General features: G+C 39.2%; 1 protein-coding gene across 2 annotated transcripts in view; it reads right to left on the minus strand.

Moving 5' to 3' along the window:
- PRLR (prolactin receptor) overlaps positions 1 to 20,307 on the minus strand; it is a 160,655-nt gene that overhangs the window by 88,524 nt on the left and 51,824 nt on the right. The window contains exon 2 of one of the 2 annotated variants that reach the window (XM_025388980.1): positions 440 to 626. The exons of the other annotated variant lie outside the window; for it this stretch is intronic. The gene's annotated coding sequence lies outside the window, so the exon portion shown is untranslated. The remainder of the gene's footprint in view (positions 1 to 439; positions 627 to 20,307) is intronic. 2 annotated transcript variants of the gene reach the window in all.

The following is a 20,307-nucleotide window of genomic DNA, read 5'->3' on the forward strand; positions in this document are numbered from 1 at the left end:
TGTGGGACGATTGATGTTTCAGAAATAGGTGGTGTGTAAGCTATTACTACATTATATGTAGGTTTCAGATATGGCCACGTAGGTTGAGAGACTTAGTAAATATTGCCCCCTCCCATCTTCAAATTATCACAAAAAAATTTAACATAGAAGAAGACTGCCAATATTGTACACAACAATAATAGTGATTAATTAGCTGACTTTCAAGGTTCTATACCTCTGAAGACGGATGGACACCATGAACCCATACTAGTGCAAGTATTGACTGAGTAAGCTGTAGTTCACCACTTCTTAATTAAACTTTGTAGGCCAGTTTCATTCTTCATAATATATTGGGAGTTATGTACCCTAGAGAAAATAGAGCATGCACATTTTTAGTTTGCAGATAAGTCAAAATAAATATCTAACAAAAGAGAAAAACAATCCAGAGCAAGGAACTAACCATCCTCTGAAGACAGTGATATACATGATCATTTCATGTCATTTATTTCTCACTCACAGCAACAAGCCAGGCAAAATGAAAAGAAGTGGATAAAGGCCCTTGCACTGGGGTGATGTGTACATTTCCTAAGTATCACATGACTTAACAGGTACAAGCTGGCAGGCGTGGAACTTGGTATCTGTAAGACCTGGAATGAAATTGCAGTTCCTCTGTTACCATGCTGTTTGACCTTGAGCAAATAACTTTTGTATGCCTCAGTTTCCTTCTCTTTGATATGGAGACAATAATATCGATCCTTCAGGGTTATTCTGAATAAGACAAATCATGTATACAAAGTGTCTGGTGTATCATGAGCACTTAAGAAAGGATGGCTATCATTTTTATATTTTAATAAAAGAGATGATTGGTAGCAATCCTTCCAACACAAAGTTAAACAGATTAAATAATCTTTGGATTACAAAATCTAGCAGCTAATTTGCTTCTTGATAACTTGCTGAGAGAACTACAATTTGGATTCTAGGTGAAGGCTTTACAATGTTCTTTTGGCTTGCCTTCTCATGTTGCCCCCCAGGCCAATTCATCTGAGATTGTCTCTCTCAAAAGATATGAAATGATCAGCTTGAAATCTGCCTGTCCAGGTCTGTGGGCCAGAGATTTAGACCCTCATCTTTGAGGCCTTATTCCTCACAAAAGCCATATGTAAAACTGGCTGGTAAGTGGTAATTCCCTTCTGGGCTTTCGTCAGTTGACACTGAAATGATTGGTATTATATAACAAGCAAACAGAGGAAGTGATTTGCAAGCCAATTATTCACACACACAGCTAGTGTTGCCTTCTAAGAAATTCTTCATTTGCTCAGGCTGGGGTGCTGCTTTTGTGAGTGCCGTTTCTTGCTCATCGCTCTGCCAGCTGTTCCCCAGCATTGTACACACACACACACACACACACTCACACACATACACCATTATTATTTCTGCAAGGTTACAGGAAGTCAGCTGCCTTATGCCGGTGCAGTCTTCTAGACCCAAAGATGATGGGTGCCCATTTGGTCAAGTCTGAGAAGGATCCCAATCCCAAATGTCACCCCAGGTTGCCTTATTGCAGCAAAGTCTGTTGGTAACCGGGATCCTTGCCTCCAGAAAGAGCCCACTGGATGGATTTCAAAACCAATTGCACAAAATAGATGATTCCTTTAATTGGTGTGGATAATAATTTTCTCAGATCCCAGGAAGCAAGGACTCTGAAAGCTTGCACTGGATGCTCAAATAATTCAAGGTATAGAAACTCTTGGAGGCTCTGAAAATGATCTCTCAACCATTTTAGTGCCTAAATACTTTTTGACACATTTCTAATTTTGTAGTTACTTAGTATCACACTGTCCTTCCTATTTTTTAACTTATCTATTTATGTATTTACGATCATCATAAAGGATCTGCGGTCAAGTCCTTCATATATGAAGAAATCTTACTGATTCTGGTGAGGTTGCAGAGAAAAAGGAATGCTTTTATGCTGTTGGTGGGAGTGTAAATTAGTTCAACCACTATGGAAGACAGTGTGGCAATTCCTCAAAGACCCAGAGGCAGAAATACTACTTGATTCAGCAATTCCCTCACCAAGTATATACCCAAAGGAATATAAATCATTCTATTATAAAGATACATGCATACATATGTTTATTGCAGCACTACTCACAATAGCAAACACATGGAATCAACCCAAATGCCCATTAATAATAGACTGGATAAAGAAAATGTGGTACATATACACCATGGAATAATATGCAGCCATAAAAAAAATATGAGATCATGTCTTTTGCAGGGACATGGATAGAGCTGAAAGCCATTATCCTCAGCAAATTAATGCAGGAACAGAAAACCAAACACTACGTGTTCTCACTTATTAGTGGGAGCTGAATGATGAGAACACATGATCACACTGCAGGGACCAACACACACTGGAGCCTGTCGGGGGAGGGGATTCAGGGGAGGGTGGGCACCAGGAAGAATAGTTAATGGATGCTGGGATTAATACCTAGGTGATGGGAGGATCTGTGCAGCAAACCACCATGGCACATGTTTACCTGTGTAACAAACCTGCACGTGTAACAAATTCTGTACATGTACCCCGAACTTAAAATAAAAACTGAAGATAAAAAATATTAAATAATATGAATAAATATACATTCACAGCTTTTATCAAAAAAATGTTACTGATGACCAACAAGAATGCTTGTTTTCTGAACTGCTTTCTCAATAACAGTGATGGATCTATGCTCTCTCGTCTAATTCATGTTGTAATCAATTCTACTCATTTGTGAAGCTGAGGTGAGGTATGTGGCCAAGAAACAGAAGGAAGTTAATTTGTATGCACATGCAAAAAGAGCACTCATTAATTTCAGAATATAACCAATTGAACTAACTGGCTTCACCTCTTTGATCACATAAGCCACAGATAAAAAATCCCATCAACTATTGGTAGCAAGGAAGAACAATGAATAAAGGTATGAATTATAATGCCCTTGTAAAACCAAATATTTGTTTAACAAAACTTCTGTTTACAATGGAAGCCTTGGTCCTTAATGATACCTGGAACTTGGATGCTGTTTCACAGTTGATGAAATGGGCAGCCATCATCTTTAAGATGTAGAAATCGAGAATTCAAAGGATTAAAGGAGTTGCTGGAGATTCCAAAGCTAACAAGAGTCACTCCTAGAGCTTGAAACTAGAACCAGGGCTTATTCCACTGCAACATGATAATTTTAGGTTCTTACCTTTAGAAAAAAGGTACAATGGCTTACAAAGATTCTTCTAGCTCATTAATAAAATAAAATTCAAACAAAAGATAATTCATGATTTCACAAACAGTTATCTCCAGCTGTAAATATTAGTGACTGAAAAATATATAAATACACAGTTTTACAGATTGCTTGTATGGGCATGGGCAGAACAATACAAATTCATCTTCCTTACTTGTTTTTTTTTTTTTTTTTTTTTTACCATATTTCAAATCATCCAGGTGCTTATTTTGATTGCCACCCATAATGCAGTTTATAATTATGTTTACTGCCATGTTACCAAAGAACAAAGTAAGTTAAAATGTTGTCTCCATCTCTCCAGTTGCTCAAGATAAAACAAACAAACAAACAAAAAAAACAACTTTGAATCATCCTTGATTTCCCTCTCTCTCTCATTTACTCCAATCCAATCCAATGTTGAATCCTGTTGACTCTATCTTTAAATGTGATTTTTAAACATGCAATTTCCTCTCATTTTCCTTACTTGCACCACCGAGATCTAAGTGATATTTGCCTGGATAAATCTCTGCGTTAGCCTCCCAATGGGTCTCCCTGCCTCTCTCTTTGCCCTTCAGCTTATTTTTAACATAGGAGCCAGTATACTTCTTTTAGAACATAAGTTAAATCAAATCACTTCTCTGTTCAAAAGTGCTTACCATCTCATTCAAAGTTATACAATGACCTACAAGTCTCTCTACGATCTGGCCTCCAGGCATCCCTCTGAAACCACTTCCTACCGACACTTTCCTTACACTTGTGCCATTTGGCCAGTATGGTCTCCTTGGTGCTCCTGAATGTACTGGGAAGGTTCCTGAGGTCAGGGCTTATGAACTTGCTATTCCTGCTGTCTACAATGCTCTTCCTCAAATGACTTCCATGGATTGCTCTCTCAGCTATTGTGCTCAAAGTTATCATGTCTGCAAGTCCTTTACCCGTTCTGCTTTTTGACCTAGGTTGGAAGGGATCTCTCTTCTCCAAACTTCTAGACAACATTCTGAGTACCAAGAGCTCTTGCCCCTGTGGCCCTGAGCCCCTTGCAAGACATGCAGACTGTGAGGGATGAAACCTCATGGAGGAATTACACATGCTGGGTGGGTCTGCTTTTCACTAAAGCTTCCTCAAGTCTTATGACTATACTCTTTCTCCCAGGATGTCTCATTGTATCTTTAATTTAGCTCCTAATTCAGAGCTAAGCTCATAGTCCAGAGCTTGAAACAGTCAATGAGCTTGGCTTTGAATTAGGAGCTAAATTAAAGATGCGGTGAGATATCCTGGGAAAAAGAGTATAGTTACAAGACTTGAGGAAGCTATTGTCCTGCCTGAGGGTTCTGTCCCTAGATACATCAATAGCAGGCTGTTCTTTTCCTGTAGACAGTCCTTCAAAGTTTTCCTTTATGGAAACTGTATGTAGCCCATATTTCATTTCACATGGAGAAAGTTTGTCAGAGCAGGAAGTTAACACAGATGAAAGCAGAGAAAAGAGAGAGAGGAAGGGAAGGAGAGATCGTAGCTACTGCTTGAACGCTGCATGTAATTATATCTGAAGATCAATCCATAGTTCAGACTTTTGAGATAATTTTATTTATTTATTTATTTATTTATTTATTTATTTATTTATTTATTTATTTTTGATTAGGTCTGTTTGAGTTAGGTTTCTGACAGTTACAACCAAAAAGTCTTGATAGCAATGACTACTATAACAGGTAACAATGAACCAGCACAAGTGATTGAGTGGGGTGTCATGTTCTACAGTTTGAAAAAAGCAATATGAGTCAGGGTTCCTGACCTCATGGAAGGGATCTGGATTACAGTTCTAGTGACCCACTCATAGCCCTTCATTCTGCACTGGCTTCAGCCAAAAGTCACCACTGTGACAATTTTTGGCATCCTTCAGTCTTCTCTTGGCCTCCAGAGAACCATTATGGCTCTCCCTTTCCTTCTGAGGGTACTACAGTCAAGACAGGAAAGAAAAAATCATTTTCCTCTTGGCTTAGACCCATTGCCCTCATCCAAGTCAGAAAAACTACAAACCTGCATCTGCTTATAACCCAGAAAAATCTAGTGTCACCAGAGAGCCCTCCACGCTACTGATGCAAATAAACAGTATCAGCAGGAGAGAAAGTCCTTGAATTTCAAGGGAATGTTTGGCCGTTAAGCAAGCATATTAAGTTAGCAAACAAACCAGGCCTGTCCAAGCAGTGGGCCACTAGAGCTCAGGCAGACCCAAGGAATGTGGCAAATTCCTTGAGGCAGTTGTTTACATAGAAACTCAAGTAATTCCTTTCATTGTAACAGTTTAGTTCATGATGTTAGCATGGAGTTTTGGGGCACTTTCTGTATTTTCCACTAAAGCTATGTTAAGAAGCAAAATTTTTACTTTCTTTTGCCCTCTGTTATCAACCGCAACCCAAGCCACCAATACTTGGGACAGTATCGCTGGCATTCATGGCTGAGTCTGCATTTGTCAGAAGGAATTCTTCTCTTCAGGCCTTTTCTAAGTTAGCCCTGGGACTTTAGTCATACCTAGAATGACTTTTATTAAACAAGGCATGTTAGAGATGAAATATAAAAGTGACCCAATTTTATAGTCTCATGTGACAACATTCCTGCAGAGGAAAAGTGACTGAGGTGTGGAAAGGAGCCAAAGAGGAAGAGCATTACCCAGGGTACAGGATCAATTCTCTCATGGGTTGAGATGTGTTACTCTATAACAGAGGCAGGCAAACAACTGCTCTGGACCAAATCCAGTCCACCACCAAGCTAAAAATGATTTTGACATTTTTGAATAGTTGAAAACAATTGAAAATGAAATATTTTGTGACATGTCACAATTGTATGAAATTTCCATTTCAGTGTTAATTCATAAAGTTCTATTGGAACACAGCCATGCCTATTCCTATCTATGGTTGCCTTCATGCTACAATGACAGAGTTGGGTAGTGGGTGAAAATGCCTTTGCAAAAATTGTATTAGTGAGAAAATTATGGCAGAGAAGGAGATCTGATTTAGCCATCCCTGCTCTTACCTTTAGCGGTCAAGCTGCCTTAATTACTCCTGGGCTGAGGCCAAGATAACTTTGGAAGACCTTTAGGTTATAGTTTAAATGATAGTAGCCCCTCCCCAAAAGTCAACCACCTTTGTAAAGCTATGAGAGACCCCCAGTCTATGGGGAAGAGTGGAGCCTGCATTCTGCTAAGGTGTAGGCTGCTCACAAGATATGCAACTTCCCCAATTACTCCTGCAGATAACACCACTATTGCAGATTGGCCTTTTGAGGTATCTTTTCTGTTTTTTTGCATGTCTGACATGGATGGCTCCACTTGTACCAGATGGCTTCACCTGGACCTGCCAAATCACCCTTAGGGCCCCACCTATAAGTGAATCAGCTTGAGGACAGCTTTGACCCTTTATGATTTCTTCTCCGCTTCAACCAATCAGCAGAAAGCACCCGTTTCCTAGCCACCCCCACCTCTTCCCCCAAACTGTCTTTGAAAAACCGCTGGCCCACAAGCCTTCGATAAGACTGACTTAAGTAATAACTCTGTCTCTCACATGGCCTGGCTGGCCTTGTGTCAATTAAACTCTTTACTGCAGTGCTGTGGTCTTTGTGCAGTGGGCAGGAAGAACCCACTGGGTAGTTACATTTTATAGAGGCCATTTAACCTGCAAAAGCAAAACTACTTCTATCTAGTCAATTACGAACATAATCTGCTGACCCTTTCTCTACAAAGATCTTTCTTCCAAGACGATTGATTATATTGCTATCCCTTGGAAGACATCAGAGAAGCATAAGACACAATGAAAGAGCAAGTAGAGTTGTCATCCTGGCTTCATTCCCAGCTACCTGCGCAACCCTGGAAAGTGATTTAATTCTTTTTGGGCCTTACTTCCCTCCTGTTGTACCTTACTTTAGAGCTGGTAACTTCATTTCAACTCTAAAAATTATTTGATCTCACAAAAGCCTGGTTGCAAAGGGATAGGTTGGATGGTTGGGAGCACATTTATCATGACCAAAGATTAATGCTAGGTAAGAGGCCTAGGCAGGATCTTTGTTCTACAAAAGAAAACAGCATTGCTGTTTCATGAGGCATCCTGATCCCTAAAAATCACAACTCTATCCACATGACTTTATTTTCAAAACTGCGGCCATAATCACAGAAGCAAAGTGAATTCAAAAAATCAAAGGACCCAGATGAATGGATTCCAACTTGCCAAGTGCTTTGTCTTGAAAATATCTGATCATGGTGCCAGTCACAGGGGATGCATTAATCTGGACTAATCGGTGAGGTTCCTTGCTTCATCAGGAAAGTTACTTTTTGTTTTCTCAGAGGGTAGTGCTGGCTTGCATTATCTGGATAACTGCCCCGACTGTCCTCTTGGCTACACTAATGAAGATCTGGCTACAGCCAGCATGCTTGGCAGCCCAGATTCATGTTGGAAAATAGAACTTGCACAGAAGATAATTTTGCAAGTATTAGATTCTTTTCCTTGTGAACCTTAAAACACTGTCGAAGTATTAGATTCTTTTCCTTGTGAACCTTAAAACACTGTTGACCCTAGTTCTTTTCCAAAAGTCTTGTGAGACAGAAAAAGCTTGAGGTTTGTCAGGTGATACTTTTTAAAGCCAATTTTCCAAGGCTTTAAAAAACTTGAGCTGCTATGGATTTAGCACTTAATTATGTTCATCCATGGACGTGATACACAGTCACAATAAATAGCTGCCACTTTTCCAGTGAGTCCTGTGCATCAAGAAAAATTCTGGGCATTTAATTCTAACATTTGTCACAAGACCTGCCAACCCTTATCCTTTCCAGTAACAAAAAGCTTGTCAATGATTACGGTGAATTAAGTTCTGGTTACAACATAAGTGTGGCACACAAGAAAATCTATCTATCTTAGCATTACTATTTTGCAAACTTCAATGTGATTTTACCTTTCTGCTAGATCAAAAAATATTTTATATTCAAGACTGGCTCCAAAAACAAACCACAAAGTTTGAGTAGCTCAGATTCATAGGGCTTCACATTCTTTCTACCCAAAGGAGTTTCTTGGCCTCTACTCTGTATTTTGTATACTTTTAATCCATATTTTGAGGAAATATGTATAAGGATTTTCCATTCAAAATAAGCAGAAATACAAAAGTAGCATAACAATGAATTTTACTGGATTTTTATGAAACATGTGAGCACACTAAGTACGTAATCACGTACATGCCCTCCGAAGAGATTGCTACTTGGGACTGCAGTCTCAGAATGCAAGGCTTCTCCAACCAAAGAGGGTCAGAGCTGAGCGGAATCTCAGAGATAAGCTGGTCCAGTTGTTTCATACACCAGATGAAGAAAGGGGGGCTCTGGAGGGGAGCAACAGGCCTGAGTGAGCAGCACACTGGCTGCAGAACTGGATCCCAGGTCTGCGTCTCCACATGCCTCATCCCTGTGTCTCCCTGGCAGTTTCCTCTATCCTGTCCCCATTGTGACCCCCTGTAAGTAAAATGATTCACTGTTTTAAAAATCGTTGCCTTGTGAGTGGAAGGGGAGTATGTTGATATATTCCAATGGACTCCTTGAGTTAATCTGCCTCTATTTTCTGCCAGTGGATCTTGTTGAATCACACATGCCTCTGCAACTGGGTGTCCTTTTGAGACAGCCAGATGGGAAGGGGTCCCCAGAAAACTCCAACTGACTTGCGCACTGGAGGAATACACACTGGGGTGGAGCCACAGAAGTTTGCTCTGCTTGCAGCAGGGAGGAGTCTGGCCCCTCCTCTTCCTGGGTGGTACCTGGGATTCAATCTGTGAGGTGGGAAGTGCTCCAGCAGGGACTCTGGCTTTGCAGAGGGTCCCTGTTTCTAATTTCCCCCCCTTTTTCCCAATAAATTCCATTCTTCTCCCCCTTGAAATCATCTGTGAACCTAATTTTTCATGGCCATGTGACAAGGACCTGGCTCTTCACTGAACTAAGGAGGATGTCCTACCACACATTGCTGTCATTTGCACTAGCAGACAACAAGGCTCTGAGTCTTCCTAAAAGGCTGCTAGAATGATGTGGGATTTACTTTGCCTGAACATTAGGACTCAGCAAATCCAGAGGAATGCCACTTCCTGAGGAGCAGCTAGGATGTGAGATAATGACAAGTGAACTGTGCATTTAGGCTGCATGAAAGAAAGGCTTACATTAGAACATGAGTGGAAGGAGTGAGGACGGTGGCTTTTAAAATTTCTATTCACTGATGGTATTATCAGAGCGCAATTTGGAAGGCAAAGGGTAAGAGACATGGTTAAGATGGTTAAGTGCTACGGGGAGATGTATTTGACTAAAGGAAGTATATGTATTGCTGAAATTATACATGTAAATTGAATAATAGATTTCAATTATAAATTCAAAGAAGGCGTATGTTAATTTCTTAATCCTTCTCAAGTGCCAACATTTTCTAACTTTTTAAACATCAACTTTCTCTGGCCCTAGCGTTCCTGAGAAGTTCATTTATTCATGCAAGCAGGTATCAAGTATTCACTTGATAATACCTGCATGCAGGTATCAAGTATTCACTTGCTTATCAGTGGATTGCTGACTATGTAGAAGCACTGTACTAGAGACACTGTGACAAATAGATGGACTTGGCTGCTGATGAAATGCAACCCAAATAAATGTACCAGATTATGGTAGACACACTACGTGACTAGTTGGTAGGGAGCTCTGGCAATTCATATACTGAAAACATGTGGTTGAAAGCCTGCTTATTGAAGCTGAGGTTTGAGATAGAACTAGATAAATTTTTAGCTATTTTAAGCAGTCAGTCATGTCATTTTTGCTTGGAATAATTCTTCAAATTGGATTGGATATAAATAACTGTCCACGTCTCCTTGGCCACTTGCCTTAGTGGCTTTACTAAGTACATGATTACTATTCAAAGACTATATAAAGAATGGAAACTTATACAACCAATTAGCTGATATGTGGGGCTTAAAGGACACAGGCAAGAAACAAGTAAACCTGATGACAAACATAATAATTATAGACAGCGTTAAGTTCCAGTAATACCCAATGAATCCAAGAACAGTTTGCTAAGGGTGCTCAGGGAAGGGATCTCTGAATATGAACCATGTAAAGCTTATACAGAAAAACTGCAGAGGAGTCAGCTGCTTGAGATGCTCAGAAAAGGCATTCCAGGCAATGAAAATAGCAAACACAAAAAGTCCCAAATCAAGAAAGCACTTCAATGCTTGAGATGCTGAAGAGACAAGCATGGCAGCAGTATATGAGAAATGGAGTCTGGTATAAGACTGGGGAGGCCGGTAGGGGCTGGATGCATTGGGGTCTACAAGTCTGGATTTTCTTCTAAGTACACTGAAAAGCCACAAGGGTTTAAATTAGTGGCACAGATTTTAAAATATTATTTTGGCAACTGTGAGTACAATGGAGTGGAGAGAGAGAATGAAAAAAAATTGAAGCAGTGGAACAAGGCTGCTGGAGGACTCAGTCCAATTCAGAGTTGATGCTAGGATTAGAATGGTAGCAGTGGAACTGATGAGGACAGGTGAGACTTGAGATATATTTCAGGGACAAAGATAAGATTTGCTAATAATATTTGATAAGATTGAAAGAGAGTAATCAAAGATGATTCCTAGATTTCTGGTTTGGGTCTCTGTGTTGAGGATGGTCCACTTATAAATGAGAGGGAAATAAAGAGGCCCCTGAGTACATTTGCATTTAAAATGTCAGTTAATGGGTGACTTATTCAAGTTTTATAACTGCTCATTTCCTGAATTAGTTTTTACCTAAGCAGTTCTACAATGTGAAGACTTAGAGACTCAAGGAGAATTCCGTTGGTCTTTTCATGGGATCGAAAATTACTCTGGATGACTTTCCCAGGTGTTCTGCTCTTCCATCAACCACCACTTTGCCCTGCCCAAACCACTGCAGCATCCTGCTATAGGAACAAAAACAAACAAGAACTCAAAGCGGGTAAAAACACCAACAGTGAACACCTGCATTCCATATAGCTGCATAACAGGGACTCTCCGATTAACTCTGTCGTTCTTTACCAAATGGCTCACCTTTGAACAGTTTCTCTGCATTGCACCAATAGGCAAGGAAATATCAAGTTACACCATTCAAAAATTGCTGTTGAATGGAAATAATGATTTCTTCTTTTGCACAAAGGTTCTTTAGGTGTTCTCAGGAATTAGAACCACCTATTTCATTTCAGATGTCTGTAGAAAGGGGTTTCTGATGGTTCTGTTCAAGCCAATTTATTTCTATGGGCTTATCTTTTTAGGTCATGAGCAAATAATGCCTGGGTAACCCATTGACCTTTGGAATTTAGTGATTCAGGCTTATTTACAGTAGTACGATCTTACCTTGGGGTAGCTCCAGGGTTTATAGAAGAGGCTAATTCTTATGGAAGAATATGTGAAGTATTTACTGAAAGAATTATATGCAGGGGATAGTCTTATTTGTCTTATAAGACCTTTATGAATATATGGTTGAAAAGGTTGAGAAATTAAAACAATACCGCTCCATGAGTATTTCAGCAGAACTGAATTCTGCTGGTGAACATGGAATTCACATTCCAGGAGAGGAGAAACCTGGGACTTGTTAAGGGTTAGTCCCCACGGACAAGTTCTTTCAGACGATCTTTGAAACATGTCCAATATTACCATTTGGTTGATAGTAATGGTTTCTATTCTCATGTTCCTACACACAGCTTAACTACACATAGGTCCATAGTCAGAAATGTTACTGTTTAGCATTCGTGTGTTGCAAATAATGATACAGAGCTTTGATTGTTGAGGCCAAGGTTTGACGGGTTTGAGACAGAACAAGACATGCTTGGAGACACTTTAAGATTGAGTCCTCCATAATCATTCTTTTTCGTTTGTTTGTTTTGCCTCAGAATAGTACTTCAAAATAAATGGGAATTATTGTCTAAGGCTTCATAGTCTTGTCCCCTAGCGGTCAATTCTAGATTGTCTGATTGTGTGTCTGATATGTGCTATAGCCCTTTCACATCTTTTCAATATTGGAATACAATTCCAGCCACAATCAACTCTGCTTTGGATAGCATGACTTGTTTAATGTGACAACTGGATTTTGTAATAACAATGTCCACAAAAGACACTCTTGGGGAAAAGAATTCATAACGGGAGAGTATCTTGCTTTTTCAACTGTATAGTCTTTATTTTTTTTCAAATCTCTTCCTCTCTTCCTCTCTTACCAAATCTCTCTTAGATTTGGTAGTCCACAGAGTTAACAGGTAATTTAATTATCTTGGATGGTTGAGCCTTTGGACTGATTTTGCCAATATCTTGGAATGCATCATTGCAGATGTTCAGAGAATCAGCATTCAATATTCTCCTTTCAATCTTGAAGACAGATATGAGATGAAGCTCTGATACTCTACAAAAAACGAGGGTAGACTTATTCTTAGATCAAAGTTCTCAAAGGAAGCTTGCAATGAATACAAGTTGTGAGGCACACATATAATGGACACACTGCAGAACTCTTACAATCCTTGCAATAAGAGCAACAACTTGTTAATCAATTGAGTATATTTGCTTTCCCTGTGTATTATATTGCTTTTTAATAGTAATTATTGGTATCTCAGCATCACCTGGAAGTTTGTGGCTAAATTGGTTCCAAATATACACCCTTAAACATATGTATCATAAGAAATAGTGGTTTCTGTTTTTTGTATATGCTAGAGAGTCTTAGGAGTTCAATTGGCCTGACATTCAAGAATGCCTATGATGGTAAATTCAATCCTATACAAACTTTTTCTCTAAGAAGAAATTATTTCTACCTCTAGCTAAAATGTGGTAACTTATTTCACACTATTCACACTAATGCTGCTGCTAAAAATAACATCAATCTGTTTGTCTATCATCTATCTATCTATCTATCTATCTATCTATCTATCTATCTATCTCTCACTAACTCTTTAAAGACATTGGTCAATGAGAGGGATCCAAGATCCCACAGAAAAGGGAAGTAGATTGAGGTGAGTCTCATACTGGCTTCTCTTCATTTCTTCTTGAGGCATTTCCCAATTTTTGGAGCAAAGATAGATGTGACATTAAATAAATTGTTCTGGGATTTGAGACGGTGTCATTGGGTTAGGGACTGCCAATATGACTGAGTTTTGAAAATCAATAATCCAGGGATGAGAGGATCGCCAAAAGTGAGCCCAGACTAAAACTGAGATAATACATACCAGCATCTCTGAACTAAAAGAAATATTAGTAGAAGTTCTATAGGTCGAAAGGACGTGATCATGGAAGTATGTAATATGGGAAAAAAGAAAGTTCATTGAAAAGGGTAAATATAGGGTAAATTTTTTAAATTGACTATTTAAAACAACAATAATAATGTCTTGTGATTTTAATAATATATGTAGAATTAAAATGCATACAGTAGTACGGAAGACAGAAATGATGCTAACTAAAGGGCTAAGTCAACTTAAGTAGACTGTAATAAGTGAAAGATGGATGCTATAATCCCTGGGTTACCACTAGGTGAATTAGAACAGAGGACTAATGAATAAGGTAACAAAGAAGATAAATGGAAATATTTTTAAAACTGTCATTGGTTAAAATTTTTATAAAGGCAAGCAGGGATTAAAAGAGAAACAAAGAATAGGTGAGACAAAAGAAAAAGAAATATTAAGATGATAGGTTTAAATTCAAATAATCCAGTAATTACAGTAAATGTAAATGGATTAAATACTCTAATAAGGACCAAGAAGATTGAAAATAAAGATACGAAAAAAAAGACCATCATAACACTAACCAAAAGAAAGTTGGTATAGTTATACATAATGTCAGATAAATTAAAACTTAATGCAAGAAATATTATTAAATATAAAAAGTGGCATGTCATAATGATAATAGGGTCAATTCATCAGGAAAATAAAGATCTATATTTATCTAAATACACAGACCCAAAATATACAAAGCAAAAACTTCCAGGACTAAAAGGAGAAATAGATAAATACACAATCATAGAAGATGTTAGCGCACCATTCTCATATCTGATTAAACATGAAAATAAAAAATTAGTAAGGACATAGATGATTTCTCAACATGATTAACAAACGACCTAATTGACATTTATGTAATAAAACATTATAGCCAACAACTGTAGACTGTATGTTCCTTTTAAGTACTCATGGAATATTCACCAAGGCCATATCCCAAATCATAACATTGTTTCAGCAAATTTCAAAGGGTTGAAATCATACAGAATATGCGTTCTGACCACAGTGAAATTGAATTAGGAATCAATATCCGACAAGTAACTAAAATATCCTTAAATATTTAAAAATAAGCAATATACTTTTAATAAACCCATGGGTCTAAGAAGCAATCAAAATGGAAATTTAAAAATATTTTGAAGTGGATAGTAATAAAAGTATTTCATTCCAAAAGGAGCAATGAAAAGGCTAAGCAATGATTGTTCTTTGTGAACAGAAAACATGGAAGAATTAAATAGCCCTGGGAAGGTTGAAGATCTCGTTTTGCTTATGGTGCAGGTACATCATGGATTTCACATACTGCGAGTTGATAAAATGATACTACAAGTTCTAACTTTATATTTTTCTTTATTCATTTGATATATTACTAATACAGGACTTCAGTACAAGATCATCCTGTTCATTTCCTGATTAGGCTATAAGTGAATCAGGATCCCGCACCTCAAACCTGGAAAGCAGGATCTTCATGAAGCTGGATGATTACGGGGCAGAGGAAATACTTTTCCCCAAGTGCTTAACTGTGAATCATTAATGAAATGATGATTGGCTGTGTTCCTGCAGTAGCATTGCAGCTAATTAGTTTCATATTAGCTTCATTAATGCTAGGTTTTGGATAGGCTTTTATTCCAGCAAGAACAACCAAGAACTGAATGACTCAAGGCAAGGACCTGGATGCTTGTCAAACATAGAAAACATAGATTGATAGTGTATTGGACTCGACACCTGATCATTTAGCTCTATTATCCATCTCTAGGTTTGTGTGGCTTGTGGAAAGACCTTATTTTATGAGATATTCAAGTTCTTTTTTATTGGTTTATCAGTAAGGCAAAAATATATTTCAGGCTTATAAATATCTGGGTATAATAGGTCAAAATGAAATATGATTAATTTCTGCATTCTAACTCTGGTTTCTGAGAATGGCCCAGGGAATCTCAAGAAAATGCTGATGGAACAGCAGGCATTCTAATGATGTAAATTAATATTGAAGACATGACTTCATGATGGTGTGAACTGGATCCCTACCAAAAGGTTAACCAAGGAGCCATGTTGCATATCCCTTCATGACTTCAACAGTTTGTCTTATTTGGCCATTTCTATCTTGGGAGTCTGTGTAGTCACTACAGTTTTATCAATGATTCTTATGAGGAAATATTATGGAAGATCTCCAATCGATTATTGATTTACCAACACCCATGAGGGTTAGCTTTTATCTTGTTTCTAACCCTTGACTTTTTGAATTATATTACTTTTGGACATCACTTAATATTTACTGAAAAGTCAAAATTGCTGGTGGTATGGAAGTTTCTCTACTTCCATATAGATCTCTCTAGGTGGCTGGTTTCTTGCATAGTCTGCATTTAGCATTCTATAATGCAAATAACCTGAGGTGCCTCTCCAAATTCATCTACAGATGAGTTTCCTGTATGCTGCTTACTGTTTTCATATGAGGCTCAGTCTCTGTGATGGAGGGAGTATTTCTTTTAGAAGCTACCGCTTAATTTTCTGTAGTATAGCATTATAGAATCTTACTAAATAAAGCTGTTTCATGGAGGTTTATAAAAATGTAAATTTTGGTTTAGTCAAGAGGCTTCACTGAGAACACATTATTGTCATCCCATAATCCATTATGTGAGAAATCACACAAATTGAAATGGTAAATTAGATGCTATTTGCTGTAATATAAGCAGCCGTGTGTATACTGTGCATTTTGATTGCAAAATTTGAGTCTGAGGAAAATAACTGATCCTGCTGGTGGAAATATAATTCAAGCATCATTAGAAGTTTATCATATGCCTTAAGTGAAGGGGGCCACTGTGAAGTCTGGAGTTAGTAGATGGTCAAGAGGACGCGTCTTCCTAGGACTCTTTATTCATTTGCATCATTTTGTTTGCTTCAAAATAGAAATAAAGGCGGGAGGATAGCTTAAGCCCACGAGTTTCAGATCAGCATGAGCAATGTGGCAAACCTCTGTCTCTACAAAAATAAAAAAAAAAATTAAAAAATTAGCCAGGTGCGATGGCATGTGCCTGTAGTCTCAGCTAGTGAGGAAGCTGAGGTGGGAGGATTGTTTGAGCCGAGAAGTTTGAGGCTGCAGTCAGCTATGATCACACCACTGCACTCTAGTCTGGGCGACAGACACCACTGCACTCAAAATGCAAAATGCACTCTAGTCTGAGCGACAGAACAAGAACCTACCTTTAAAAAAAGAAAGCCCCTTTGCCTATAAATTCCATAGGGAGGAACTGATTTCAAAATTTAATATGCCCTAAAACATCTATTGTGAGCACAGATTTAGCACAAGTGTCAGAGCCTGAGTCTAGTTTATTTAATCAGTTCATTAAATAAACATGTATTGAGGGCCAACTATGTACCAGGCACTGTAACAGGCACTAAGAATAAAGCATTGAACAAACGGACAAAGTACTGTCTCTGATGAAGGTTTAAAATGTAGTGGTAGGGAAGAATTGCTTATCAGTATCGGAGGGTGAATTTAGTTTCCTCTTTTCTGGCGTGTTTTTGTTTGCTGTTTTTCCCTGTTTCTTTTTTTTTTTTTTAATAGGATCTAATTTTACCCCTATGACTTGCTGAGGGAGAATTAATGAGTAATGAACAATAATTCTTTAACTGATGCTAAAACCACTCTGGAAAAATCCTGCCATAATTACTGCAGCAGGCACTCCAAGATCTCAAATGAGCCACAGCAGGGAATCAAAGAGTAAACAAATCATGACAGCAACCCTTGCTGATAGGCAACAAGTTGAAAGTCCCAGGATCTGTCATCAGAAAGGGTTTTGGATTTATTTCCAGAGAAATTTGCCATTGGATAGAGGAGTTATTCAGTATGGTGAGTCCTAAAACTTGAGCCTGTCCAGCAAGGTGTGAGCTAGTGGCTCCTACAGAGTGGCCTGTGGTTTTTCTCTGCAGGTGAGGACCATCATCTCAGTAATTCCTGTGTGAGCATAGTTGACAGTCAAACTGTTTAGCAACTGGTCCGTTTTGGGCACTGACCACTCAGAACAGATGTCCCTGGCTGTGCTGGACAAGGGAAAGGAGATGCTTTTGTTGCTGGCATTATAATGGGGTCCAGGACACTATGGGGAGGGGATTTAGGAAGAAGGCTAAGCCAGCAGTGGAGGACATTTGGAGGGTTGGGGCAGTGAAATTTGCCAACTGAAACAGGGAGTATTTGGGTAAATTGCAGGTATGGGATGACGGGGTATGCCTGGGTTGTAGGACATCGAAGATGTGAGTCTGGGGCCTGCTTAAGTTCATCCCTCAAAATGTGTTGCCTAGGGACCACTGTGATTTTCTAAATAGCCCTTAATTCTACTCTAGGTGTTATCTTTTAAAGAACCTTTACTTTATGAAAAAAGTAAACACTTATTTTTCTGTGATGCAAAAAAATCTCATTTAAGTGTATATTTTGAAACACCAGGACTCCTCAAACCGGAGCAAAGCTGAACTACATATTTAATAACTTATGTCAATAATGAATACAATTTTTTTTTTTTTTTTGCCCAGCCACAGCACTCAGGTTGTTTAACATGAGGGGCTGGGGCAGCTTTGTGAAATGAGCTCCTAAAACCTCCAAACCCACGAAGAGGTTAACAGTGCGCGCTACATTGTTCCAGAAAATGTGAGCACGTCCTATCAGACTCAAGGCAGGCTCTTTATCTCAGAGGCATCTTAAATGCCGAAAGCAGGACACAGTGAACATTCAGTCTGTGCTACAATGACTGCAGGCATGACGGGGCCGGCGCTGGAAGACCTGCCCAGTGTCTTCCCTTTGCCTCTCCTGTCTTCACCCTTCCTGCCCTGCATCCTGCTCTGAACTCTGTGGACTGCATCCAGGGGCTCTCCTGCCTTCTGACTCCCAGGATGAACTTAACCCATAGGGAGCCTCGTTAGGAGGTTGGAGGAAAGGAAGGAGTGAGGCTGAGGGTACTCATCTCCTTGCTGCCTGGCTGTCACCTTGGGCTGACTGAAGGTCACTGCTTTCCTCGACATGGCCCTTTCTACAGAACTTTCCCTTCTAGGGTTGTGGTGGCCGTCCCACCCTCTGACCCTTCCGACATGGCTTGGCTCTGGAACCCTACAGTTGTAGCCCTGACGCTAAATTCTCCTGTGGTTTTGAATATTCTACTGACACCTTTGTAAGAGTTCCACTGTCAAGCGCCCCCTCAAATTGTCCTGTTTCCTGTAGGGACCCTGCCCTGTGGAGAAGACAAATCCTTCCTCCCAACTGATGCCGCAGCACGAGCTCCCTCTCCTCCCCGCAGGTCATGCTACCTCTGACACCAGTGGAGACTTTGTGTCTGTTTCTACTGCCGATGTATTTTGTCTTCTGGGATTATAGATGGGACTTGATTTGTTCTGAGGAAAGTGTTAATGTATTTATTTAAGGAGAAATGAGTTTTGGCCCAGGAAATGGTTCTGTGAAAAATGTAATAAATTCATTTTGTTTTTTTAACCATACGGGTAAGAAGATGGTTTCTGATACTTATGCTGTTGGGTTTAGATTTTTTTTCTTTTTTTGGTTTGTGTGCTTTTTGTCTAGTGTTGCAATTGTTCTTAAGATGGTCTCTAGAAAAATCAGCCTTGAAAAACTTGTCTGGTTGGCAAAGAATATCTTGTTCCCAGCCTTTGCCTCCACATTGTTCACTCGTTTTGTCCTGATTCAAACTTTCTCCTATCACTCTCCTCCCACTTGCCCCAGCCCGTTTGTGGTATAATTTGCCAAGGTCTTGTTTTCCATGGACACCCAAAAACATGTTGGCTGATAAAATTCAACATCTCCCAGGAGTGGCTTCATTTTTACAAGAGCCTCTTACAATCTAGAAAAGCTTCACTGTGATGGTGGAATGGTAGATGGAGAAAATGGAATTATTATTTTGGGTGTAGGGTCCATTCATGCCCTGCTTTTTCTCTTCCTCAGCCTTGATCTTTTTCCCTGGGGAGTGAGTCAGTTTGGTGCAGAGGAAATCAAAGCAGGTCTTCAGGACCCCTTTCAGCTCAGCTGAAAGAATCTGGCAGAATCATTTAGCAGCTCAAGGGGCAAGACTGACCTGAAGTCCAGGGCATTTTATTTAAGGAAAAAATTGGCAAACAAAATGCAAAACCTTGCCCTCCTCCAGGGCCTCTGGCAAGAGTGACCTTCCAGTTCAGAAGCTAAATTCTTCCCAGTTTCTCTTTTATATTTGCAAATGAAACTTTCTTGCTTCTTATGTCTTCAAAACACATCGCATCCAATTGAAAGACACACTGATGCTTCAGTAAGCAAATTGTGAAATGAATGTGAAAGAAATAAATTATTATTTATATGCATTCCTTTAAAGGGTAGTTTTTGTTGTTGTTGTTGTTGTTGATTTTCTTTTCTTTTTTTTTTGTTCTAAGAGAGAGAGTCTCACTCTGTCGCCCAGGTTAGAAAGCAGTGGTGCGATCTTGGCTCACTGCAACCTCTGCCTCCCAGGTTCTAGCAATTCTCCTGTCAGCCTCCCGAGTAGCTGGGACTACAGGCACATGCTGCCATGCCCAGCTAATTTTTTGTATTTTAGTAGAGATGGGGTTTCACTGTGTTGCCCAGGCTGATCTCAAACTCCTCAGCTCAGGCAATCCACCCGCCTTGGCCTCCCAAAGTGCTAGAATTACAAGTATGAACTACCACACTCGGACTTTTTGGGTTATTTTCTACATTGACACATGCAGCTCTGGTTTATTAATTTCCTCTGCTGGAAATGTCACTATTTGAAAACACCACAATTAAATTATTCATAGCTGCTGATGAACAACAGTGTTTTCCATGCCTTTCTCTTTCAAACAACACT

The sequence above is a fragment of the Theropithecus gelada genome, chromosome 6 (genome assembly GCF_003255815.1).
Source record: "Theropithecus gelada isolate Dixy chromosome 6, Tgel_1.0, whole genome shotgun sequence".
In the NCBI taxonomy this organism is placed as follows: domain Eukaryota; kingdom Metazoa; phylum Chordata; class Mammalia; order Primates; family Cercopithecidae; genus Theropithecus; species Theropithecus gelada.